General features: G+C 53.8%; 1 long non-coding RNA gene across 1 annotated transcript; it reads right to left on the bottom strand.

The window, feature by feature from the left end:
* Positions 1 to 2,708: 2,708 nt before the first annotated feature.
* Positions 2,709 to 4,565, bottom strand: LOC142821209 (uncharacterized). The gene is made up of 4 exons (XR_012898123.1): positions 4,428 to 4,565; positions 4,107 to 4,160; positions 3,763 to 3,852; positions 2,709 to 2,828 (listed from the first exon to the last, which is right to left on the bottom strand). It is a non-coding gene; the product is annotated as an uncharacterized LOC142821209 (long non-coding RNA).
* Positions 4,566 to 27,732: the final 23,167 nt, after the last annotated feature.

Here is a 27,732-nt window from a genome sequence, read left to right as displayed (position 1 = left end):
TTTGTGTAGAACATGCAAAGCACTGGGCACAGGTGGCTCAGCATCATGGGCTCCAGTTTTTGGAAGGGAAACCATGGTTCCAACAGGCGAAGGACCTGGACCCCGACCCATAGAACCCAGGAGTCGTAGCTCTCAGACCTTCAGCTCTAATCAAATTAACCCCAGAATTAGAGCCACGCCCGTTGCAGAGGTGAGACAAGATGCAGGAGTCCTGGCTCCAACCCTGACACTCCCACCTCACCCCTGCACCTGTGCGCCTGTTCAGGGCAATCTGAGCCCCTTCTCCCCTGGCCCTGCACCTGGGAACTGCCTAGGGTACCGTTAGGCATCGTTTGGTGTGGCTGAGCTGGTTCTGAGAAGCAGCTGATGCGCTGGGCGGCCGCCAGGGCTGGTGACTGTTGCATCCCGGAGCAGCAACGTGCAGCTTGGCATGTAAACTGTGGGCCGGCCGATGCTAATGGGTGGAGGAGGGAAGCCGCTCTTAAAATAAGTAGTTTTCTATGTTATTTTTCTGTGAGCCCTCAGCTGTGCACCTGAGGCAAGTGCCTCACTCTCCTCGCCCTTGTTACAGCCCCTGCTTCTCCCAGGGACACTGGCCCCAGGAGCTCAGCTGCACATTGTATCTGAGCGAGATGAGGAGAAACCGAAAGTAAAACCTAAAGGGGCCCCAGGCAAACACAGGGACCTGGTTACTGTGCAACAAACACAGCAGGGGCGGGGGTGGGGCATTGGGAACTAGCATCACGCTTAAAAAACCCACCAATTTCAGGTTCCCATTCATTGTAGTGTCAAAAAGGTGACACCAAGTTTAGGCCTGGCTCTGTGTGGGAATCCCTTCCCCCCAGGGGCAAGAGGCAGTGACAAGTTCACATTTTTGTCCACTTCATCAGTTGGGGCAGCAAAAAGCAATGTATTTTCTCCTCTGATGTTGCACAATTGTTTGACGGCTGTCTGGGTCCTTTTTACACTGGGCAGGAAATCTCCCCTCCTGAGTCAGACTAGTGCTGTACTTCACACTTCATCCTGTGGCTGTGCGGGTGTTCACAGTGTCAGAGCAAACACTTAAAAATAACCTTAGGACGTGGGGTGAGGCCATTATCAGTGGAGACACAAATAAACAAGCATCTCATAAAGTTTAAACACTATAGAACTTTTTATAAGTCTAACCCCTCTGCAGAGCAAACCAGCCACAGGTGCCCTGGTCTAGTCTCCAGCTGTGAGCTTGTCAGTTCTTAGCTAATCCCTGCAGCCAGGGGAAGAGCAGGGATCGTACGGGCCAGCATCACACCCCGGACAGTTTTACTTCTCTTCCATTGGCTCGACACACATACACTTGTCAATCCACATTGCCTTGTCTGGGGCCATCTTGTGTATCAGCTGCACCCACAGCACATCCCTAGTGCACACACAACTCTGTCTGCAAACCCCGCACACAGCACACAGGGACAATCAGCACCAGGGTCAGCAGGTTCCACATGATCCCTGACATGACAGCTTCAGATTCTGACAGCAGGGACTTGGGCTTGCTCTTGCCACATGGCTCACAAGGGCTGTTGGGGTGTAAAGGGTTAAGGATATAGGGGCTCATGGGAGGGGGAAGGGATTCAGGGAGATGCAGACAGTGTGTTTCTCCTTATTTAGCTGCCTTCCGGGTGGGCTTTTTCACCACCTCGCTGTACAGCACATGCGCCTCTGCAGCAGGCTGGGCTCTGTTCTTCCACTGGCTTGTGCGAGCGCCCAAGGAGGAGAACGCTAAGTGTGCGTAGGTGACTTCTGAGCCCTGGTGGGGAAGGACAGAGAAACAGTGAGGGGGAGGGGTACCTGGGCACTCAATGCTCTAACGATGCACTGGGAAGGATCTCTGTGAAATCGGGGGTTACAAGGACATTGGAGGACAGAGAAAAAAATTCAAAAAAAAAATTGGAGAAGTGCCCTGATACCTTCTAGGAGGGGCAAAAATCTCCAGGTAGGGGAAAAAAACCCAGGCATCTTTAAAAATTGAGTTTTACTGGCATCGCAGGAGCACTGTGGAAAAGGAGCCCGAATTGTGTTTGGTTCAAGAGAACGAAGTTGCTGGTAAAACGTCCCATGCAGCTCTGGGCTCTATGAACAGGAGTGCTGTGTGTCAGGCAGCTGAGAGATTCTCCCTCACAATTTAACACTGGTGAGGGCTCAGGTGAGCCCCCAGTCCAGGTCTGGGCATCGCAAGTGAAGAAAGATGGGGACAAACTGCCCAGAGCCCAGAGGAAAGTAACCGAACTGATCAGATGTTGATACCATATGACCCAGGTGCCAGGTGCACAAATGGGGCCTGTTCAGCCAGGAGATGAGAAAGCTGAGAACAGAACAACCCTTCTGAGACAATGTTACAAACAGGACGGTGACCGGCTGTTCTCAGTGTCCACCGAAGGGTTAATTCATCCTACCTCAGCACAGCGGGTAAGACTAGACGACTTGCTGTCTCGGCCCTGCCCTACGTTGCTGTGAGTCCGTGGCTGTTTGGAGTGATGGGGAAGGGACGACCAAATCTCAGCCCTTTCTCCTGCCTGAACAAACCCTGGGCAGCTTCCCTTTAGGGCTGTTCCCTGCCTGCCCCGCCCCAGACAGGAAACTGTATCTCAGGACTGGGCACAAGATTCCAGCCGGGCAGTTTCAAGGCAGTTGGACTGTGCTGGGGGGTTGAGTCCATAAATCCATTCCCGTTACCTGTTCCATCTGCTCCTCGCCAGCACCCGGGGCTTTTCGTCTCTTATTGTGATGAGTGGGTTCCGTGTTTCTGGCGTGTTCTCTTGGTGCAGATCCCTCCGTACTTTTCAGAGGCTTAGGAACTAAAAGGGAATCAGCAGAGAATGGAGCTGAAGTGGGGAGCAGCAAGAGGGAATGACTCCACCGGTGTGTGACCCTGAGAGAGCGGAAGCCAAGCTCACATTTTCTCTGTTGATTTCAGTACGTGTGTGAGTCTGCGGCTTCTACCAGGGCACAGGGTGAAAATGGACAAACAAACGTCTCTGTTTCTGTCTGAATAGAGTTCCCCAGCCCAGAGCTATAAAGACGTCAGAGAGTTTTACATTAAACGACTTCTCCCTTAATCTTAACACTAACCACAGCCAATGACCTTAGTGCTCTTCTCTAACCTCAGTGCTATTGGGGAGCCATGACCCAGCCCTGTGGGCACAACCCCAACCACTCACCCAAACAACCCGAGAAGAAGTTGGGCCCAGAGATCAGAATTCTTGCTTGGGAGAAGGGGAAACTCAGATTCTCTGCTCTGCCCGTGTGAGCTTGGACCCTGTGGGAATTGCTCACCTCAGTCCTGTTAATGTGGCTCTTGCACCCACCTCTCCACCCGTGAAATGCAGCCCGTTGCTTGTGAGGATGCTCAGATGCTGTGGCAATGCCTGGCCCTTCCCATTCAACATAGAAGCAGGCTGTGAGAAATGCTTTTCTGTCTTTCAAGCTGCATCCAAGGGATGGATTTGGGGAGTGAATGGGAAGTGAAGGAAGGTGCCACCAATTCTTTCTGCCCCCAGGGTTGCAGGTTCCCCCCCTTCCTGTAGGACTAGTGCTGTGTGAAGGGTTGATCCGGTGCTAAGTGCATCCTAGGCCAGGCATATTTAGATTTGGTTTCCATGCTCACATAGTGGCATGGTAGTTTGTGCTGTTAGTGCTTTCTAGCAATGTACACTGCTCATGTACAGTTATTCACCAGACCCCATCAAGGGAGCAGATGGGAGATCACAGCTCCAGCCACCGTTCACCCACCTCTTTTCTTCCTACGACAGTAGCAGATCAGAGCAGCCAGGGCTACAGCTGGGAGCAAGACCCCGCCTGTCATCAGCAGAATGTTCCGGGCTTTGGGTGAGGCAGTTCATGCAAAACGTGAAGAAAAGAGAGAGAAGGGCAAATGAGAACAGCTGCACCAACATGAAGCAACCTGGGACCCACACAGGAATCTGCCCTTGCAACAAATTTCCTGTGACAACCCTTCACAGTTGCCCTTGGCATGATCCTCTCTAGCATCCTGCTCCTCATGCCAAAAAGGGGAAGGAAGGTCCAGGGGTTATGGGCCTGCCTGGGGCACAGGCAATGGGAGTTCAATTACTTACTGAACTGTAGGTCTCCTGGATCACATTCCCTCTCCTTGCATCGATTTTTCATCTCTACGATGGGCATTGGAAGGAAAAATCGATTAGCAACAGCCCCTCAAACACTGGAACCATCCAAGTACCATATTTAGAAAGGGTGTGTGTGCGTGAGTGTGTGTGTAGAACAGGGAATTTGGAGATTTCAATCTGCACTTTCATGTTATTTCCATGTGGCATCTGCCACCTGATCCAACCTCCCTCTCCCGGCAAAGCTCCCAGGGATGGGTCTCCTCCCATGGGAAAAGCGTACACAGCTCAATGAAGGATTTAGAGGCATCTCACCTGTGCTGGTGACATTCACAGCCTGGCTCTTGAGAGACGGGACCCACCTCCCACTCACGTTGTCTTCGTACCCGCAGGTGAATTCCCCACTGTCATTGGGACTGGCCCGTGGGATGCTGAGCACAGAGCCCTTCCCAGAGCGGGAGCCGGGCTCCATGGTGCCGATCTCAGACCCTGCATCCCTGGGGACAAACTCAACTCCGTCCTTGTAGAAATGAAACCTCCTCTCGCCGGTGTCCCCTGGGGCCGTGCAGGTGAGGAGCAGGGGGAGCCCTTCACTCACCGCTCCAGACGGGGGATCCACACTCAGCACTGGCTGGGGAGGGGGATCTGTGGGGAGCAGCAAAGGGGAGGGGTCAGCAGGGGCAGGGAAGAAAAGTGAAGATGGTGCCCACAGTTCAGTGCACTCAGAGCTGAGCTGGGCTCTCTCTCCAGAGCTCTTGTTTCACCGTAAGACCCTGGGGGGCTCCCCCCAGAAATGAGCGAGGGCCGGGCTAGGGATGGGAATTGCCCCTTCACACACAATGGGGGCTCCTGTGATGTAGGAATTTTGACAAAGCTCCGAATTTCACACAGTGGGTGCTGCGCGTCAGGGCTTTCTCTCCCTGTCTGGGGAAAATGGCAACTCCCCGTCTGATTAGCTCCCCGCACTGGCTCACCACAGCTCAGTCTGATCCCGCTACTTCAGGAGCAAACCACAGTCTGATTCAGCCCCTCTGCTTCTTTGCAGGAGGGAAAGAGAGTGGAAAAATCCCCCAGCCTCTAGTGGTCTCCACAAGCCTGGAGGCCACAGACTGGATCCCTCATCTCAAGCTCTCTCCTTCCAAATAGGGTTTTTCTCCTTCAGACTTTTGGGGCCTGAAGGGACCATTCCCCAGGCAGGGCTCTCACCGCCCCTTGCATCTGGACCTGCAGGGCGTTCCCTCCTGGACCTGACAGTCTCTCTACCGTTCTAGGTTTCCAGCTCTGCATCTTCCTCCCACCAGTCCAGGTGCGCCACTAAACTGACCAAAGGGGAGGCTTTTAACCAGTTCCAGGTGGTCCTCGAAGGGTTCAGGGTCCCCATTCAACCCTCACTGTATCAGTCTGCTCCAGCAGGTTCTAGATTGCCTTCAGCTGCCTTTGTTAACTAATTGCCTCAATGAAGTCTAGGAATTTCTTAAGTAATCACAGGTGTGTTAATTAACTTTAAGTAACTGCAATTTGGGTGCTATGGCAACAGGGATTTGTTCAGCCTCAATTCCATATAGCTGAATTTATTGCTTTCTGGGGGTCATTCTGCCTTCTCCCTCTCAAAAAATAAAAACACTGAATATTGTTCCCATTTTTCCTTTCAAATCACCTTCACATTATGCAAGAATGTGCCCCTACATAATGTTTGCTTGTGTGTAAATTTTTTCCCCATGCAGTCCATTAAAATCATTCTTAGCCTTTGCCATTTCTGGACCATATATTACACAGGGGAACCTAAGGACTCCCTCTGAGATCAGCTGGGTCAAGTGGATTACTAGGGTTACCAGATACCTTCACAAAATAACCCAAACATTGGTTGAACAAACAAAAAAATAGGGAGACCAAATTTGTTAAGAAAAAAAAGGTCACTGTGCCTTTAAATTCTTGTGCTCCCTGCTCTCCCTGCCCCACCAGGCACAGCAAGGGAAAAATGTCCCCCCTGGCCTTCTGTCCAAGAGAAACAGAAAATACCGGACATTATACGTGCCTGGTATTATCTCTTTCTTTTTTAACCGGACAGAAGACACGATTACCAGACAGAAACCGGACCCCTGGCAACCACATGGATTAGCCAGTGCGCAGCAGGGGTCAGGGATCTCTTGTCTGTGCCTCAGCTGTGAGTACGAACCAGTCACGGCAGTGGGACCAGGGAGCCTGTTCAGAGATCAAGTCCCTGCTTTGATAGAAGAAGTCGTGTCCAAGGGATCATTAATCTCTGGGTGTCAAGCTCCTCAGTCTGGCGTGTTCCCTTCCAGTGCACATGGGCACTAGGGCACCCTGATCTATTGGTGCTGATGCAGGACTGGGTAAAAGGCCACAAATTGATCCATCTCCTGGCAGTAATAATAAGGGAAGCTGCTGGGGTGGGTGCTTAGAACTGGCACCCTGACCACTGGGATGGTCGTACTGTGAGCACCCTGCACCAGTGGCCTTGGCTGGCCCAGGTTTCCAATATTCCTCTGGGCTGGGAGCCCCTGAATCCTTAAGTAGCATCAACAACTCCCCCCAAACCTACCAGGAAGTGCTGTTCCAGGGGGTTCACACTGACCTGGGTGGCCCTGTGCTGAGCTCAGCATCTCACCCTGGGCATCATGAGAAGATACCCTGCCCTGGGGTCAGCAAACAGCAGGAGAAAGGGGCACTCACCTGTCACTGTGATGTTGATGGGGCTGCTTGTCTCTGACAGGAGCTCTGGCCCAGACAGTGTCTTCCAGAATTCACAGCTGTACACTCCGGCCTGTGATCCAGACAGACCCGACAGCTGCAGGGAATGGTTGTAACTGTCCTGAGGGGAGGGAAGTTTCTTGGAGTGGATTTCCCGGCCATCCCTGAAGAACCGGAACCCAGAAACGGCAGGTGCCCCAGCAGCTGAGCATGTCAGGGTCATGGCTTCCCCAGCGATGTAGACAGGCTGTGGTGGGGACACGGTGAGCTGGGGGGCTGGAAAAGAGAAGAGGGTTGGGGGAGAGGATGGTTACTATGTGGGTGCCTGTTGACACAGAGGCGGAGGAAGAGCCAGAAAAGGGCAGAGCAGGGAGGGATCCTGGACACAGACCCAGCCAATCACAGCTCTGGACCGAGGAACCAGATTCCTGACAGTCCAGGGAAACACTGCACGGCAAAGATCTCCCTGCCGGGAATCCAGGGGACGAGTCTCCCCTGCTGAGTACCTGAGGGGGCACCTCCCATGCAGGGCACCTCATCCTGCATGGGTTGGGATGAGGGGGCTTGTGTGGCCAAGGCTGGGGGTGTCAGGGAGCTGCACCCAGCAGGCACAGACCAGGAACCCCGGCACTGAGGGAAGGAGGCAGCCATATGCCACAGAGCCCTGGGTGCCCCAGGAGAGCTTCCCACACTACAGCTGGGACCTGGCCCAGTGACTTTAAGGAAGCTCCAGCCCTTTGACCCCTGCTGGGATCTCACCCATTCACCCAGTGGGTATTGGTGCCAGCAGTGGGGTGGGGAACAGGACAGTGACCAATCCCTCTCCTGACACTAATCACAACAGACCAGTCAAGCAGCTGCAGGGCTCAATGTTCATTGAGGGTCTCCCTGACAGTGCCCAGCTCAGAGTCCAGTGCTGTGAGCTTCCCTGCAGCAGTGCCCACCTGGAGCCCCAGTGCTGTGAGCTGCCACACAGCAGTGCCCAGTCTCTGAGGATGAGTTGGCAGCCAAGCCCACCAGAGAGTGTTTGAGATACAAGGGAGGGCCCTGAGCACAGCCAGGGAGCAAAGCTGATGTGTCGGGATGGGCCTGAGATTCCCAGTGACCCACCCACCAAACAGCAGGAAAGGGGCTCACCTGTCACTGTGATGGAGACGGGGCTGCTGCTTCTAAATGACTTTTCTCCTTTGGATCCCAATCTCCAGTACGCACAAGTGTAGAACCCAGCCCGTCCCCTCTCCGCTGGGAACTCGAGCTGGGGCTCTAGACTTTCCCTGAGGACAGTGCTGGGGCCCTGCTGCCCTTTTCGGAAGAAGAATTTGTAGGCTCCAGCCCGCTCACCGAGAGGAGGGGAGCACACGAGCTTAACCAGCTCCCCGGGGGGATACACCAAAGAGCCGCCTCTCACCAAGAGGGTAGGATCCAGTCGGGGATCTGGAACAGAGGCAGGGGGGTCAGTGGAGAGGGGAAGGCCAGGATGCACTTAGGAGAAAATGAGAAGTGAGAAGAGATCAGCCCTAGAGAAATAGAAACACAAACCAGCCGCTCTCTGCCTGGCACCTGCCCCCACGCTGGGAAATGCCCCAGAGCAAGGCTGCGTCTGGACTGCAGGCCTCTTGCACAAGAAGCTTTTTCGGAAGAAACCTTCTTACACAAGAGAACGTCCACACTGCAAAAACTCAGTGAAAAAGTGATCAGCTATTTCAAAAAGAGCATCCGGACTACAGAGGTCGAAAGTCAGCTCTGATTGCTATGGGCAGAAGGGCCAAAAGGCCACCTGTGCTTTTTCCTCTTTCCTTCCCCGTCGACACATCTCTTGTTGAAAGAGGTCTTCCATAAAAAGGCGTTCTTCCTTGTAGAATGAGGAATACCTATAACGGAAAATCCCTCTGTTCCTTCCATTTTTTGCGCAAAAACGAGCTTGCGGTGTGGACGCTCCATGAGTATTTTCTTGGAAAAATGGCTGCTTTTCTCGAAAAACCCTGGAGTGTAGACATAGCTCAAATGAACCACGGCCTGATTCTCTCTCTCTCTCTCTCTCAATCTCGTGTCCCATTATCTCTCTCTTGTATCCCATTATCTCTCCCCCTATCAAGAAAACCCAAAGTTCATTCCCAGCTGGAATTTGTGCAGCTCCCACTCCCTGGAACCAGGTCGTGTTGAATCGTTTTCTGGTCACCCGTAGAACCTCCCATTGTCACGTGTCTGCGCCCCATGTTGGAACTTCTGGGCAAGGATTCAGTCCCCATCCCCTCCCTCCCTTTCTTTTGTGACACTGAACAGGCTCAGCTCCTGGAGTCTCTCCTAGAACATGGACCTGCTTTCCACAAATCTGGGCAAATTCCTCCTCCCCCGTCTCTGCATCTTCACGCCTGCACAGCCTGTGACCCCCAATGCCCCTGCTCTGTCCCCCAATCTGCTGCTCCCCCCTCCAGAGAACAGAGGAGCTGGGAAGGGGATTGTGCCGAGAAGCAAGCAGGTCACAATCAGCCTGTCCCAGCAGAGACAAGGGGTGTCAGGAGCGCAGCTGGATGGGAAGGTTCCTTCATGTGTCTCAGTATCCCCAGGCTGCCCCCTCTCCATCCAGGGGAGGGGTGAGGGCAGGTTGGGAGGGTCCTTCACCCACCAGTGCAGCTCCAGACCCCACACTCTGGGGGAAGCAGGAGGCCAAAAGGCGCAGAGTGGTTTCTGCCAAAGCTTCAACCCCAGGCCCCCAGCAGTAGCTACAAGGCATTGAATAGAAGTGAGGGGGGTTGGCTGGACATGGGGAAGGGAGGGGGGAGATTTTCCACTTAACACCTGTGCTCTGGGATCTCTGAAAAACCTGCTTTTAGTGTCCTGGCTAGTGGTGCTGGGTCTGAGCCCCTGTGGGAGGCCAGAGCTGGGGCAGAGGAACACTGCTCCCCTTCACACACAGCCCCACGCCGATGGGTCCTGCCCAGGGGCTCAGTGTCATGGTGAGGTGGGAGCTCAGTCTCCCTGGCTCATCCAGCCCTCGCTCTCTCTGCTGGGATTGGCAGTGTGAGGCTGGGTTGTGCCCATGGGCCTGGGGGCAGCTTCTCCCCTATGGCCTGGGCAGGGACCCACTGGGGAGATGCCCCAAGTAGCCATCAACTGAGATGTTGTTACCTGCGGTGGTCACCGGCCTGAGAAGACTCTGGAGCGAGGCTGGAGGAGAAGAGCAGAGAGGGGGTGAGAGCTCTGGGGAGGGGCTGGGGGAGCAGGAGAAGGGGAGACGTGGTCAGAGAGGGGGAGTCTCCCGACAGACACACACCGAGGGGCTGGGGGCGAGGGAGGCACTTACCCAGCAGAGGGAAGAGCAGGGGCAGCACCATGCTGAGCCGGTCACTCTAGGCTGGGAGCTGGGTTCTCAGCTCAGCTACTGGCCCATCTGGTGCAGGGGGATGGGACCCTCCCCTCTGACACAGGCAGAGGAAGTCACAGCCTCAGGTGTGGTCACCGCTTAGCTCGGCGGTGTGACCGAATTCGCTGCTCGCTGTGCAGGGCGTGTAAAGGACGGCGGCCGATTTTCCACTGCTGATACTAGAGGGAGGAGCTAAACCAGCAGCCCCTAGTGACTGACAGCTCTGGGGTTGGGCCAGGCATTCAACTGGGGTAAAGGAAACTCAGCCGGGTTACTCTAGTTTCCACCAGGCCCCATCAACTGCAGGAGACTCAACACACTGACCCCAGTGGGGGATTGGCGACAACTCTCCAGCCAGGCCCAGATCCAGCTGGGGCCCTGCAGTGTGGTTGAAAACAGCCCTGGGAAGTTCTGCTGGGCTGCAGGGAACTTTGGCACGGACCGTGAGGGTCTGTCTAGACTGCATCCCTCTGTTGGCAGAGGGATGCAGATTAGGGAGGTCGACATTGCAAATAGGGCAGGGATTTAAATATCCCGTGCCTAATTTGCATAAAAATGGCCACCACGTTTTGTCAACTCAGCGCTTTGTTGGCAAAAAGCAGCAGTCTGGAGGGGGATTGTGACGGCGCGTTGGGGGTCCCCCGTCTCCTGCACCCCGAAATGGCACAAACAGACTTCACCAGCCGGTGGAATAGAGGAAGTTTATTGCCTCTCCAGGATACAGCACAGCACAGATGTAGTCTGGTCCCAGAGCTGGGCTAGGATGCCTCAGGCCCCCTTGAGATGGGGGAGACTGGGCCCCTAAACTCCAGCTCCTCTCCCTAGGCTGTCTCATCCATCCTCACAGACAGCCACCAACCAACTAACCCACCTCCAGCCCTGCCCCCCCAGTCAGGGCAGCATCCACCTTCCTTTGTTCCTCTCCATGGGGGGTGTCTGGCCCCTGGCTCAACAAGTTTGGTCTTATCTCTGCCTAGCGAGGTTTTCCCTGCTGGGTCTTGCTCCAGACAGCAGGGGTCACCACAGCCCAGCAAGTACCCCCACTACGTCACAGGGATCTGTCGAGAAAGAAAGCCCTTTTTGACCGATTCCTTATGCCTCCTGCAAGGAGGTTTACAGGATCTGTCGAAAAAGGTTTTCTTTCTCCACAGATCCCACTCTAGACTGCTGCTTTTTGTCAACAAAGCACCACGTCAGCAAAAAGCGGTGGCCATTTTTATGCAAATGAAGCACAGGATATTTAAATACCCGCTTCATTTGCAATGTCGACCTCCCTAATCTGCATCCCTCTCCCGACAGAGGGATGGAGTCTAGACATACCCCTAGATTGGGCCACTTGGCTTTCTGTCCTCGGCGCGCTCTTTTGCCCAAAGGGGTCACTTTGTGGGAGAATCCCAGGAACAGAATGAAGGGCCCTTCACAGAACTGGACAGTTCCCCGGCTCTAGGAGCAGCAGTGGGCAATGAGGAAGATGAGGATATTGATGAGGAAGAAGGAACCACCCACTGCCTGCTCCAAGACCCTGAATAAGCCACAAGCAGCAACAAAGGGTAACTGAGTGTGTTTATGGAAGATTAAAAAGTAGAGTTGCTCCCTCCTAGGGGAATAGAGGAGTTTAGGGATGTGCTCTGGAGAACCCAAGCCCAGCAGATCACCACAGATGCTCTCCAATGTCTTGTGTTAAAACCTCCATCCCATTTCATAATCTTGGAGAAGAAAGTGACCTAAAGAGGTTAGCAAGTTCCATCCCCAGCTGCCATGGCAGGAGAAGCACAATTGACATCATCCGGGATCAATGTCTGTCTAACCTGCTCTTAAATATCCCCAGTGACGGAGATTCCACAACCTCCCTCGGCCATTTATTTACTGGCTGGTTTGTTATTGAATGAACCCCAAGATCATGACAGGGTGTCAGAGGCAGAGAATGAGAAGAAAACTGACAGCTCTGTGAAATTAACTCCAGTGTTTGCAATTGAAATGGAGGATGCAAACCGAGATGAGCAAAGGCTTCTTGTCCTGGCTGATCCCTCCTCTGGCACTTCGAATGCAGAAGTTGGGGGCCCACAAGTGACCTAAAATTCCCTGCCACTAAAGCTTCGGTGTAAAAAACATTGTAAGGTCACAGATCCCCTGAACTTGTGTGGCAGAAGTTCTAATCACCCAGTTGAAAAACCCCTTGAGATGACTCACTTGAAAACTTCTATCTGTGCGGAAACCCCGAGCTCTTTAAATCTTCCTCAGGAGAGATTAGGAAATCAAAGTGTAATATCTTAACAGCCGACCTTGCATTTCAGGCACAATCACTCAGAACTCCCCTGACGTCTAGGACACAGGAATCAGATCATAGTTCTTACAAGGTGTTTTAATAACAAAACAAGAAGACAGACTTGATTGCTACGTGTTACAGAGCAACTAAAAAAAGGCAGATTGAAAGGACAGATTCATTCACTGGATATCAGGGGTCACATGGGCTAAGCAGAGAGGAGTTGAACCACACCACAAAATAAAAACAAAATGGTTGCGTCTAACTGAACTTTCCCTGTTCTACTCGCATCTGTAGTTCCAAGATTAGTCTTGCCTTAGGCACAGATATTGCAGAAAAAACCTGGCTTAGTCCATCTCTTGCCCAGCTCCTACCCTGAACTCACACAAAAACTAAAGCACGAGGAACACGGTTTTCTATTCAAATCTCTCAGGGTATGTCTACACTACAAAGTTAATTCGAACTAACGGACCTTAGTTCAAATTAACTTTGATAGGCGCTACACTAGCGCTCCGCTAGTTCGAACTTAATTCGAACTAGCAGAGCGCTTAGTTGGAACTAGGAAAACCTCATTTTACGAGGATTAAGCCTAGTTCGAACTAGCTAGTTCGAATTAAGGGGTGTGTAGCCCCTTAATTCGAACTAGTGGGAGGCTAGCCCTCCCCAGCTTTCCCTGGTGGCCACTCTGGGCACCACCAGGGAAACTCTTCTGCCCCCCTCCCGGCCCCGGAGCCCTTAAAGGGGCACGGGCTGGCTACGGTGTCCGTGCCAGGTGCAAGCCTGCCAGCATCCAGCCAGCAGACCCTGCACCTGTCACGGCACAGAGCCACCCACCCGATGTCCCCCAGCCCTCCCCCTCTTCCCGGGACCAGGCTGGCGGTTCCCGGGAGCTTGCCCAGGACTGCAAGAGGCGGGCACCCGCCTGGGCTAGTGCGGACATCGTGGACCTCATCCACGATCTCCGCACTAAGCACAGGAAAGTGGCTGGCTAGGGCAGGAGAGCTGCTAGCCTGGCCACCCAGGAGCAGGTGTGCAAGAGAATCAAGGGGGTCCACTGAGACCCCCGACCCTGAGCCCTGAGCTTACAATGGCCGTCCTGGGTCAGACCAAAGGTCCATCTAGCCCAGTAGCCTGTCTGCCGACAGCAGCCAGCCCTAGGAACTCTGGAGGGGATGGACTGAAGACAGTGACCAAGCCATTTGTCTCGTGCCATCCCTCTCCAGCCTTCCACAAACCTTGGGCAGGGACACCACTCCTACCCCCTTGCTAACGCCACTCCATGGACCCAACCTCTATGACTTGATCTCACTTCCCTTTAAACTCTGTTCTAGTTGTAGCCTTCACAGCCTCCTGCAGCAAGGAGTTCCACAGGTTGACTCTTTGCTTTGTGAAGAAGAACTATCTGTTACTAGATTGAAGCCTACTACCCATTCCTTTCCTTTGGTGTCCTCTAGTCCTTCTTTATGGGAACTAATGAAGAACTTTTCTGTATGCACCCTCTCCACCCAACTCCTGCTTTTAGAGACCTCTATCCTGTCCCCCCTACGTCTCCTCTTTTCTAAGCTGAAAAGTCCCAGTCTCTTTAGCCTCTCTTCATATGGGACCTGTTCCCAACCGCTGATCATTTTAGTTGCCCTCCCCTCTCCCAGCCTCTCTCTTCCCCTCTCCCACCTCCTTTTCCCAGTCTCCCCCAGTTTTGTTCAATAAAGAGAGATTCTATTTTTGAACACAATTGTCCTTTATTTTGTACATCAAGAAGAGGAGCTAGGGAAGGGTAAGTGGAAGGAGGTGAGGGAGGAATGGGGTACGCGCCTCCAATGGGGAGGACTGGGCTGGCTCTGCGGGCTTCTGGGGGTGAAAGCTCTCCTGCAGCCCCCCAATTGCCCCCTCTCCCCAGATGGCAGCCTGCTGCAAGTGCAGCTGGGCTGATGGCCGAGTGCTGTGATGTACCCAGTATGGGTAGTCCGGGCACTCCAAGCCAGGACTCCTTTGCAAGCGGGGAACCCCTGAGAACTGTCTGTCCGGGGTGGGGGTCAGACCCTTTAAGCACAGCCCTTGGCTAGCCTGAGACAGCAGCTCCACGCTCTAAGTCCTCCTCTGATGCCCTGCCGGCACTGCTTCCGGCCATCCTTAAGCCCGGTTCAGGGTCCACTTAATGTGGACATGCTAGTTCAAATTAGCAAAATGCTAATTCGAAACAGTTTTTTTAGTCTGGATCCGTTAGTTCGAATTAGTTTAGTTCGAATTAATTAATTCGAACTAAGTTAGTTCGAATTAAAGTTGTAGTGTAGACATACCCTCATTTTCTTATCACTGTCTCTCCTGGCCCCCTGGATATCTCCTGTCTCTTGGTTTAACTCTTTACAGGCAATTTAATTAACAGAATGTCTAGTATGTTTAAAATAAGGTAGTAGAGCTCCCATCCATCATACATGTGCATGTACTGTGTGAGCACAAATCGCTTGACCACAAAAAAGTTAAAAGTGCAACCTCCATGAAGTCTGACACTGTCAGAGACTGGACTAGAGAACTGAAAAAACAAATCTTACATGAATGTGAATTGAATTAATCACTTACGGGCACAGAGGAGACAAAATGGGGGCAGAAAGCTTTGGTCATTTATAACAATTTTAAGTGTGATTCAAGTGAAAGCAGGAAGTCAGATCATTCTAAATTTGAAGAAAATGGCAAGTCAGAAAGGAATGAGCCCTTGAAAGACGCCATCTTCTAAGGTGAGACACCTGATGGCAGGCGCTCTGACAGCAGATGCCCAAGAGTTGCATTCGCCAGAAGGGGTTTTCTGTGTGCTCCGTACCAGTGAATGCTGCTGGAATAGACCCAATCTCAGAGGGTCCCACTTCTGGTGAAAACTAACATGGCCTGTGAACCCAGGTGCAGACAGTTCTGTGGAAGTTGTGGGTCACTGCCTGGGCCCACAGACAGTGTTCGCTTTGGGAAATTCTATCACAGATACTGGCGGAAATAAATGCTTTGTGCAATACTGAAGATTCCAGATACAGAAACTCAAGTGCTCTGAGTGGCAGACACTCTGGCTGGGAGGTTTCTCACAGACACACTGGGACCAAGCAGTCCTGAGGAGGGGGGCAGGGACTGGAACATTTCTCCCACTGACACCGGCCCCAGGAGCTCAGGTTCACATTCTGTCTGAGCCAGATGAGGAGAAACCAAAAGTAAAATCTAAAAAGGCCCCAGGCAAACACAGGGCCATGGTTACTGTGTAACACACACAGCAGTGGCAGGGGTGGGGCATTGGTAACTAGCATCAGACTTAAAAAACCCACCAATTCCAGGCTCCCATCTATTGTCGTATTGAAGAAAGTGTCTCCAGTTTTAGGCCTGGCTGCGTGTGGGAATCCCTTCCCCCAGGGGCAAGAGGAGGTGACAAGTTCTCATGTTTTTGTCCACTTCATTAGTAGGGGCAGCAAAAAGTGATGTGTTTTCTCCACTGTTGTTGCACAATTTGTTTGACGGCTGTCTGGGTCCTTCTTCCACTGGGCAGGAAATCGCCCCTCCTGTGTCAAATTAACACTGTACTTCACACTTCATCCTGTGGCTGTGCAGGTGTTCACAGTTCCAGAGCAAACACTTAAAAATAACCTTAGCACAGGGGGTGTGGCCATTATCAGTGAGAAGAACGGAGGGTCCAACATAGGAGCCTCTCACAGAGTCTAAACACTAATGACTTTCTTGTAAGTCTAACCCCTCTGCAGAGCAAACCAACCCCAGGCACCCTGGTTTAGTCTCCAGCTGTGAGCTTGTCAGTTCTTAGCTAATCCCTGCAGCCAGGGCAAGAGCAGGGATCAGACGTGCCAGCGTTACACCCCGGCCAGTTTCACATCTCTTCCATTGGCTCGACCCGTGTACACTGGTCAATCCACATTGCCTTGTCTGGGGCCATCTTGTGTATCAGCTGCACCCACAGCACATTCCTAGCACACACACAACTCTGTCCGCACACACAGCACACAAAGCACACAGGCACAGTCGGCACTGGGTCGGCGGTTTATATCTGACATGATAAATACATGAAGGATTGAAGAGGTTGTGAGTGAAAACAGGCAGAGCAAAGAAAGTTCCACATTTCAAACAAACAGAAGCACGTGGCTAGTTCGAACACACCCAATCTTATTGCAAACTTACCCTATAACTGTTTTTATTTCACACAAGCCAAAGAACCAGAGAGAATCTTTCCTTGTGACTTGGGTCCCTGGCTCTCCGTTTGGGGGTGTCATGCCAGCCAGAGAGAGAGAGGCTGCCACAGACTTTCTTTTGGGGCAGGAATCCTTCGTTCTCCACCTCCTCTGCCTAGCAAACCCCACTGCCTCAGGTGGACTGGAGTGGAAATCACAGACACATTCCACTTCACCTGAGGACGTGGGGTTTGCCCATCAAAGCTCCTGATTCTATTGATCTTGGTTAGTCTCCAAGGTGCTGCAGGACCAGGCCTTGTTTCTGAAGTTACAGACACACACGGCAACTCCTTTGAGAGCCTTTTACAAGCCATTAAGTTGCTCACCCGGCCGTTAGGGTTGCCAGAGGAGAACAATTGCTGGCTCCCATTTGCCCATTTAAAACCAGAGACAATCCCAAACTGCACAGCTCCAACCTCCCACACGGGAATTTTTCACCCATCAATGTGAGAGGCACAGACCCAGCAGGGTGTGACACTAAACTGGATCGGTTACAGGAGGTATGTTGCCCAAAGTGTCTGCGCGTGATGCATATTTAGATCAATATGATCATTTCAAGGGAGGGGACCCTCGCACCTGCCCCATTGGTATTCGAACCCTGGGCATCCCTGGTTCCCCTTAGTTCCAATACAGATGATTAAACAGACTCACAGAGGGCAGCCGGATCTCCGCCTGTGGCACTGCCTCCTATAGTGCACAGAGATGTCAATGGTAAGTGCCAGGGGCATGTCCTGTGACACTTCACGAGGCAGAGGGTGCACACAGCGTTGTGTCGGTGTGTAGGGTGTGAATACAGGGGTGCAGGAGTTCACTCAGAGCAAGCAGACTCTGTGCATGAGGGTTCTACCCCGATGAATATGCGGCTGTGCCCCACTCCAGACACAGCTGCATTTTCGTTGGTCCCGGAAGTGTTGCTGGTGCTAAAGCCCTTTCAGATCCTGTGGATGTTTCTCAGCTCTTGCTCCAGGGCTTCCCACCAGCATCTCCCCCTCCAGGCTGGAATTCACAGGGAGCAAGAGCAGCCCGAAGGGGTCTCCTTGTGGGGAGAATCTCAGGCACAGAAGGAAGGGTCCCTGCGCAGAACAAGCCAGGCACCTGGATCTAGGGGCAGTAGCAGGAGACGAGGAAGATGAGGCCGTTGATGAGGAAGAAGGAGCCGCCCACGGCCAGCTCCCAGACCCAGAGGAAGCGGAGAGCTGTAGAGAGAGAATCCGGAGTGGAACCAGCCAGTGAATGTCACTGCTGAGGGGATGCACATGGTGTCCGTGTGTCTGTGCTTCTAGGACTCCCTCCCCCAGAATCTCAGCAGCCCCAAACTGGGATGTGAAACCCACCCACAGCCCTTGTCTCAGGGTGGTGGACACTGACCCTCATTCACCCCACACGAGTGTCTGTTCCTCTCTTGTCTGCCTGCCCTGTACTCTGCCCTGTTCATGCTCAGACATCGGGGCCTGGGTGCCGGTTGCTCCACTGGGAAATGTGCCGGGTGAGAAGGGGAATTTATCTAGGCTGAAGCCAGCAAGCCACGGGCTGCCTCACCTGGCACTGGGATATTCCTGGTGATGCAGGGACCTGCCCTTCCAAAAAATTCCAGTGACATCCCCCCCCCCCCCCACTGCATTGTAAATGGCACATTCCATCTGTACCAGCCCTACCCCAGAGGGGGAAGGAAGGTCCAGTTGTTATGGGATTGTCAATGGGGTTCAATTCCCTGCTGTAGCACAGGCCCCTGTGGAACGTGCTTTCTCCTTCCACAAATGGGAACGGGGGAGGACTCAGTCCACTAAGGACACAGGGAGGGGCTGAGGGACTTGGGCCATCGAAGTGTTAAGGACAGAGAAAGCAGGGGGAGGGGAATTTCACCTCCATTTTGTTTTCTATCTCCATGTTACCCCAACCAACCTCCCTCTCCCAGCAGAGCTCCTGGGGATGGGTCTCCTCCCATGGGAATAACAAACTGAGCTCAATGAAGATATTAGGGGTATCTCACCTGTGCTGGTGGCATTCACGGTGATGTTCACAGCCTGGGGAGGGGGATCTGTGGGGAGCAGCAAAGGGGAGGGGTCAGCAGGGGCAGGGAAGGGGAGAAAGTGAAGATGGTGCCCACAGTTCAGTGCACTCTGAGCTGACTTGGACTCTCTCTCCAGAGCTCTTGGTTCACATCAGGATGCTGGGGGGCTCCCCACAGACATGAGCGAGGGCCGGGCTAGGGATGGGAATTGCCCCTTCACACACAATGGGGGCTGCTGGGATGGAGGAATTTTCACAAAGCTCCTAATTTCACACGGTGCTCCCGCAATTCAGGGCAGCAGGACGTTGAGCTGTATGTTCCTTCCACCATTCCTGATGTGCCTCTGAACTGACTAAAGGGGAAGCTTTTAACCAGTTGCAGGTGGACCCCCAGGATATGTCTACACGACAGCGCTAATTCGAACTAGGCTACTTTGAATTAGCGCATCTAGACCTAAAAACTAATTCGAATTAGCGTTTTGCTAATTGGAAATAGTGTGTCCACATTGAGTGGACCCTGAACCGAGTTTAAGACTGGCCGGATCTAGTTCTAAAGCTCTTCGTAGCTTTTCAAACATGAATTGGGCCCTGTTTGGCTTCTCTAACACATGATGCCCAACAACCAACACTGTGGCTGTTTGATTAAAGACAAATTATTCTCACATAACACTAGTCAGTCGGGAAACAGAGGAAACCCTGCAACCCTGGGAGTTGACAGAATTGTTCAGAACATACTCAACCTCTGGAACTCCTTGACACCATCCCTACCCCGTGGCTAATAGCACTCCATGGACCCAACCTCCAAGTGCAGCCGGGCTGATGGCCGAGTGCTGTGATGTGCCGAGTGTGGGCACTCAGGGCACTCCAAGCCAGGACTGCTTTGCTGTCCCTCATCAAGATAGACAAGCAAGCAGGGAACCCTGAGAACTGTCTGTCCGGGGTGGGGGTCGGGTCCCTTTAAGCACAGTCCTCGGCTAGCTTGAGACAGCAGCTCCACACTCTAAGTCCTAACCTGATGCCCTGCCGGCACTGCTTCCGGCCAGCCTTAACTTCAGTTCGAATTAACTAATTAACGAATGAACTTAGTTCGAATTTGTCCTGTAGTGTAGACATACCCTATGAAAGTTAATTCGAACTAATGGCTGTAGTGTAGAATCTCAGCAGCCCCAGGCGGGGACGTGAAACCCCCCCTCAGCCCTTCTCACACGGACCCCTCATTCCACCCACACCAGTGTCTGCTCCACTCTTCTCTGCCTGCCCTGTGCCCTGCCCTGTCCATGCTCGGCCATCGGGGCCTGGGTGCTGGTTGCTCCATGAGGAAATGTGCTGGGTAAGAAGCCACAGGCTGCCTCACCTGGCACTGGGACATTCCTGGTGATGCAGGAACCCGCCTTTCCAAAGTAAGTCCTGGGACACCCCCACCCCCCCAGCTGCTCTGTTAATGGCACGTTCTGTCTGCACCAGCCTGCCCTGTGAAGGTCCATTTCTCATGGGATTGGCAAAGGGGGTTCAATTCCCTGCTGTAGCACAGGCCCTTGTAGAACCTGCTTTCTCCTTCCTCCTTCTGCAAATGGGAACGGGGGAGGGCTCAATCCACTAAGGGCACAGGGAGGGGCTGAGGGACTTGGGCCATCGAAATATTAAGGACAGAGAAAGCAGGGGGAGGGGAATTTCACCTTCACTGTTTTCTACTCCATGTTACCCCAACCAGCCTCCCTCTCCCAGCAGAGCTCCCGGGGATGGGTCTCCTCCCATGGGAATAACAAACTCAGCTCAATGAAGATATTAGGAGTGTCTCACCTGTCCTGGGGACATTCACGGTGACATTCACAGCCTGGCTCTGGAGGGACAGGACCCACCTCCCACTCACGCTGTCCTCGTACCCGCAGGTGAATTCCCTGCTGTCACTGGGACTGGCCCGTGGGATGCTGAGCACAGAGCCCTTCACAGAGCGGGAGCCGGGCTCCATGGTGCTGATCTCAGACCCTGCGTCCCTGGGGACAAACTCAACTCCGTCCTTGTAGAAATGAAACCTCCTCTCGCCGATGTCCCCTGGGGCCGTGCAGGTGAGGAGCAGGGGGAGCCCTTCGCTCACCGCTCCAGACGGGGGATCCACACTCAGCACTGGCTGGGGAGGGGGATCTGTGGGGAGCAGCAAAGGGGAGGGATCAGCAGGGGCAGGGAAGGGGAGAAAGTGAAGATGGTGCCCACAGTTCAGTGCACTCAGAGCTGACTTGGACTCTCCCCAGAGCTCTTGCTTCACATCAGGATGCTGGGGGGCTCCCCACAGACATGAGCGAGGGCCAGGCTAGGGATGGGAATTGCCCCTTCACACACAATGGGGGCTACTGGGATGTGGGAATTTTAACAAAGATCCTAATTTCACACGGTGGCTCCTGCACTTCAGGGCAGCAGGACTCTGAGCTTCATCTTCCTGTCTGGGGACACGGCAACTGCCCGTCTGATTGGCTCCCCTCAGAAGGTGAAGGGACCATTCCCCATGCAGGGCTCTCCCTGCCCCTCACATCTGGACCTGCAGGTTTCCCTCCCGGACTTGAAAAAGTCTCTACAATTCCTGTTCTGAACCAGTGAACGTTCCTTCCACCGTTCCTGCTGGGCCCCTAAACTGATTAAAGGGGAGGCTTTTAACTAGTTCTAGGTGGATCCCAAACCGACCAGGAATCAGGGGTGATATTCCAGGGGGTTGAAACCAATCCGTGTTACCCTGGGGCCAGCAAACAGCAGGAGAAAGGGGGACTCACCGGTCACTGTGATGTTGATGGGGCTGCTTGTCTCTGACAGGAGCTCTCGCCCAGACAGTGTCTTCCAGAATTCACAGCTGTACACTCCGGCCTGTGAGCCAGACAGACCCGACAGCTGCAGGGCATGGTTGTAACTGTCCCGAGGGGAGGGGAGTTCCTTGGAGAGGATTTCCCGGCCATCCCTGAAGAACCGGAACCCAGAAACAGCAGGTGCCCCAGCAGCTGAGCACGTCAGGGTCACGGCTTCCCCAGCAATGTAGACAGGCTGCAATGGGGACACAGTAAGCTGGGAGGCTGGAAAAGAGAAGGGGGTTGGGGGAGGGGACAGTTACTATAAAACCATAGAACCCCAGGGCTGGAAGGGACCTCGAGAGTCATCGAGTCCAGGCCCCTGCCCCCATGACAGGACCTTGTACTGACTGGACCATCCCTGACAGACATTTATCTAACGTACCCTTAAATATCTCCAGAGATGGGGATTCCCCAACCTCCCTGGGCAATTTATTCCAGTGTTTGACCACCCTGACAGGTAGGAAGTTTTTCCTAATGTCCAACCTAAACCTCCCTTGCTGCAGTTTAAGCCCATTGCTTCTTGCCCTGTCCTCAGGGGCCAAGATGAACAAGTTTTCTCCCTTGTCCTCATGACACCCTTTCAGATACCTGAAAACTGCTGAGTCCCCCCTCAATCTTCTCTTTTCACTAAACTAAACAAACCCAGTTCTTTCAGTCTTCCTTCATAGGTCATGTTCTCTAGACCTTTCATCATTCTTGTTGCTCTTCTCTGGACCCTCTCCAATTTCTCCACATCTTTCTTGAATTGCGGTACCCAGAACTGGACACAATAGTCCAACTGAGGCCTAACCAGCGCAGAGTAGAGCGGGAGAATGACTCCTTGTGTCCTGCCTGCCACACACCTGTTAATGCCTCCCAGAATCATGTTTGCTTTTTCTGCAACAGCATCACACTGCTGACTCATAGTTAGCTTTTGGTCCTCTCTAGCCCCTAGATCCCTACATGGATCCCTACTCTATGGGTGGCTGGTAACACCGAGGCAGATGGAGAACAGGGAAGGCAGAGGAGGGAGGGATTCTGGCCACAGACCCCAGCCAACCCCAGGCCCATGCTTAGGAATCACATCCCTGCCAGGTCATGTAAACCCTGAGCAGCAGAGATCTCCCTGCCAGAAACCCTGTGGGACCGGCTTCCCCTGCTGGGTACCTGAGGAGGCACCTCAGTCTGTAGGGATTGAGGGGTGGGGATGGGGGGGGGGGGTTGTGCAGATGAGCCTGGGGTATCAGGGAGCTGCACCCAGCAGGCACAGACCAGGAACCCCGGCACTGAGGGAAGGAGGAGGCCACATGCTGCAGAGCTCTGAGTGCCCCAGGGGAGCTTCCCACACTCCAGCTGGGTCCTGGCCCAGTGACTTCAGAGAAGTTCCAGCCCTTTGACCCCTGCTGGGATCTCACCTATTTACCCAGTGGGTTATTAGTGCCTTTAGTGTAGAGAATCTGTGGAACTCCTTGCCAGAGGAGGCTGTGAAGGCTAGGACTATAACAGAGTTTAAAGAGAAGCTAGATAATTTCATGGAGGTTAGGTCCATAAAAGGCTATTAGCCAGGGGCTAGAATTGGTGTCCCTGGCTTCTGTGTGTCAGAGGCTGGAGAGCAATGGAAGTAGAGGAATCGCTTGATCATTGTCTTTGGTCCACCCCTCTGGGACACCTGGTGCTGGACACTGTCGGCAGACAGGATACTGGGCTAGAAGGACCTTTGATCTGACCCAGTACAGCCGTTCTTATGTTCTTATGTTCTCAAGCTGAGTGACCAATCCCTCTCCTGACACTAATCACAACAGACCAGTCAAGAAGCTGCAGGGCTCAGTGTTCATTGAGGGTCTCCCTGACAGTTCCCAGCTAAGAGTCCAGTGCTGTGAGCTTCCCTGCAGCAGTGCCTACCTGGAGCCCCAGTGCTGTGAGCTGCCACACAGCAGTGCCCAGTCTCTGAGGATGAGCTGGCAGCCAAGCCCACTAGGGAGTGGTTGAGGTACAAGAAGGGGTCCTGACCACAGCCAGGAGGCATAGCTGACGTGTCGGGATGGGCCTGAGATTCCCAGTGACCCACCCACCAAACAGCAGGAAACGGGCTCACCTGTCACTGTGACGGAGATGGGGCTGCTGTTCCTAAATGACGTTCCACTGAGATCATGTCTCCAGTACGCACAGGTGTAGGACCCAGACCGTTCCCTCTCCGCTAGGAACTCGAGCTGGGACTCTAGACCTTCCCGAAGGAGTTTGCTGGGGCCCTGCTGCCCTTTTCGGAAGAAGAATCTGTACGTCCCTTCCCGCCCACTGCGAGGAGGGGAGCACACGAGTATAACCCTCTCCCCGGGGGGATGCACCATGTTGCTGTCTCTCACCCAGAGGGTAGGATCCAGTCGGGAATCTGGAACAGAGACAGAGGGGTCAGTGGAGAGAGGGACGCCAGGATGCACTGAGGAGAAAATAAGAAGTGAGAAGAGATCAGCCCTGGAGAAATAGAAACACAAACCAGCCACATCTCTCTGCCTGGCACCTTCCTCCACACTGGAAATGCCCCACAGCAAGGCTGCGTCTAGACTGCAGACTTCTTGTGCAGGATCTCTTCTGCAAAACTTCTTGTGGAATGCGCGTCCACACTGCAATGCGCTTTTGTGAAAGAGCATCCAGACTGCATGGACGCTCTCTTGAAAGAAAGCTCTGATTGCCATGGGCACAATGGGCAGCAGAGCACCTGCGCTTTTCTGTTTCTTCTCCTTGCACAAAAAAGCCCCCAACCTCATCCACACACCTTTTCACGAACGAGGTCTTTTACAAAAAGGCGCCTCCCTTGTAGAGTGAGGAAAACCTACACCGGGAAACCCCTCTGTTCTTTCCTTTCTTCTGTGAAAAAAAGCACTTTAGGTGTGGATGCTCTGCGAGGGTTTTTTTTTTTTTTTTTTTTGAAAAATGGCTTTTTTATTCGAAAATGTCCGTAGTTTAGACATAGCCCAAATGAACCTCAGCCTGATTCTCTCTCTCTCTCTCTCGTGTCCCATTATCTCTCTCTCACAATGAAGAAAACCCGAAGTTCATTCCCAGCTGGAATTTGTGCAGCTCCATTGTCTTGTGTCTGTTCCCCACGTCGGAACTTCTGGGCAAGGATTCAGTTGCCCCCGAATCTTCCCTTTGTGACACTGAACATGGACCTGCCTTCTGCACAGCTGGACAAATTCCTCCCCCAGTCTCTGAATCTTCAGCCCTGCACCCCACAGCCTGCAACCCCCAATATCCCTGCCCTGCCCCCCAAAGTGCTGCTCTCCCCTCCTGGGAACAGAGGAGTTGGGAAGGGGATTGTGCCGAGGAGCAATCAGGACACAATCGGCCTGTCCCAGCAGAGACAAGGGGTGTCAGGAGCAGGGTTGGGTGGGAAGGTTCCCTCATGTGTCTCAGTATCCAGAGGCTGCCCCCTCTCCATCCAGGAGACGGGTGATGGCAGGTTAGGAGGGTCCTTCATTCTCCAGTGCAGATCCAGATCCCACGCTCTGGGGGAAGCAGGAGGCCAAAAGGGACAGGGCCGTTTCTTCCAATGCTTCAACCCCAGGTCCCCAGCAGTAGCTAGAAGGTGCTAAACAGAAGCGAGGAGGGTTGCCCGGATGTGGGGAAGGGAGGGGGAGCTTTTCCACTCACTGCCTCTGCTTTGGGATCTCTGCAAAACTTGCTTTTAATGTCCTGGCTGGTGGTGCAGGGTCTGTGCTCCTGGCCCTGAGCCCTCTGTGGGGGTCCAGAGCTGGGGCAGAGGGACCCCCCTCCACACACAGCCCCTCACTGATGGGCCCTGCCCAGGGGCACTCACTGTCATTGGGAGGTGGGAGCTCAGTCTCTGTGGCCCATCCAGCCTTCACTCTCTCCGCTGGCACTGCCAATGGGGGGCTGGGTTGTGCCCATGGGGCTGAGGCAGCTTCTCCCCTATGGCCTAGGCTGGGACGCACCAAAGAGATGCCACCAATAGCCATCAGGTGGGACTGCTCTTCTACCCCCATGGGCGTGGCTCTGGACTGGAACTACAGCTGCAGGTTCCATGGGAAACTCTTGTGAATGGGCAGCGGGACCCACCCGGGGATGACATGAAGGCACCTGGGAATCCCTCTTCCCTGCAATTTCAAACACCCCCATGTGGAGGCAGGGGATCCCCCACCCCCATTGTCTGAAAACTCCCACCCACCGCGAGCATCTCAGCAAGGTCAGGAGGTGTCGTTACCTGAGGGGGTCACCGGCTTGAGGAGACTCTGGAGCGAGGCTGGAGGAGAAGAGCAGAGAGGGGGTCAGAGCTCTGGGGAGGGGCTGGGGGAGCAGGAGAAGGAGAGACGTGGGCAGAGAAGGGGAGTCTCCAGACAGACACACACCGAGGGGCTGGGGGCCAGGGGAGGCACTCACCCAGCAGAGGCAGGAGCAGAGGCAGCGCCATGCCGAGCTGGTCACTCTGACCTGGGAGCTGGGTTCTCAGCTCAGCTACTGGCCCCATCTGGCCACAAGGGAGGAGGGGGATGGGACTCAGGCAGCGGATTTCACAGCCTCAGGTGTGGTCATCCCTCAGCTCGGCAACATGACCGAATTTGGTGCTCGTTGTGCAGGACGTGTGGGGGACAGCTGCCAATTTCCCTCTGCTGATACTGGGGGGAGGAGCTAAACCAGCAGCCCCTAGTGACTGACAGCTCTGGGGTTGGACCAAGGATTCTTCTGGGGCAAAGGAAATTCAGCTGAGTTACAGGAGCTTACAGCAGGCCCCATCAACTGCAGGAGACACAACACACTGACCCCAGCGGGGGTTGGTGATAGCTCCCCTGCCAGGCCCAGGGCCAGCTGGGGTCCTGCCGCGTGTTTAAACATAACATTGGAAAGCTCTGCTGGGCTTCTGGTAATTTTAGCACAGACAGCGAGTGGGGGCAGGTTTCCAATCCCCAAACCCTGCCCCGTCAAATGACACAGGCCCCGCTCTGGGGAACAGGAGCTGGAGGCCGGGCCATGCCCAGCTGGAGATGGAGCCTGGCTGGGAAAGCACTGGGACGTGAGCAGAAAGGGGGGCAGCCCGGCTGAGATGCGGGCTGAGGGAGAAGCTCTCCTGTCCCTCTCTGGTCACTGGAGGCTGGGGGGAGGTTGGGAGAGACGCTCTGTGCAGACAGCCCGGGGAGAGCCAGGGGACGTGTCCAGAGGAAATCCAAGGTAGAAAGCATCCAAGGAAGCTCAGAGCATCTACGGTCTTAGCTTCTCACCACAGTGCCCTGGGTCCGCCCCTAGGAATGGTGGACGGGATTCTCCCACAGACGGATGAGCAGCACGGCTGGGTTTGGGAGAACGTCCTCAGAGTCACTGGTGTGTTCAAGATCGGATAGTCCCCCGGCAGAGCCCAGGCGAGTGTGAACGGGCTTCAGATTACGGAGCCCGGGCAGGGATGGAGAGTTGTGCTGAGTGGAGTTTAGTTCACTGGCCTTTGCGGGAGGGGAGGGTTTTAATGTGACCCAGCTCCAAAGCTCCATATTCAACAGCAAAATGTCCATAGGACTCGCGCTGTGACACCGCGGCCAGAACCCTCCCAGGACATGGCTGCATTTTAGTCACTCACTGAAGTGTCTGTGGTGCCCAAAGCCCCTTCAGACCCTGTGGATGTTTCTCAGACCTGGGTCTCCCCCTCCAAAGGGGTCACCTTGTGGGGAGAATCCCAGGCACAGAATGAAGGGCCCTTCCCAGAACTAGACAGTTCCCCGGCTCTAAGAGCAGCAGGGGGCAATGAGGAAGATGAGGATACTGATGAGGAAGAAGGAGCCTCCCACTGCCAGCTCCAAGACCCAGAGGAAGCCGCGATCTGTAACAGAGGGTCACTGAATGTGTTTCTGGAAGAATAAAATGAAGAGTTGATCCCTCCTATGGGAATGGAGGAGTTTAGAGATGTGCCCTGGATGCGGGGGTGGGGAACCCAGGGTAGCTGTGTCCAGCAGATCACCACAGATGCTCTCAAGAACCCTGTTTTAAAATCTCCGTTCCCTTTCATAAGCTCATAGAAGTAGAAAACTGGCAGGGACCTCGAGAGGCCATCAAGTCCCATCCTCTGCCCTCATGGCAGGACCAAGCACCATTTACAACATCCCTGACAGGTGTTTGTCTAACCTGCTCTTAACTATCTCCAGTGATAGAGATTCCACAATCTCCCTAGGCCACTTATTTATTGGCTGGTTTGTTATTGAATGAACCCCAAGATCATGACATGGTGTCAGAAGCCGTGAATAAG

Source organism: Pelodiscus sinensis, chromosome 30, assembly GCF_049634645.1.
Source record: "Pelodiscus sinensis isolate JC-2024 chromosome 30, ASM4963464v1, whole genome shotgun sequence".
Classification (NCBI taxonomy): domain Eukaryota; kingdom Metazoa; phylum Chordata; order Testudines; family Trionychidae; genus Pelodiscus; species Pelodiscus sinensis.
This window is presented reverse-complemented; position numbering and strand designations above follow the sequence as displayed.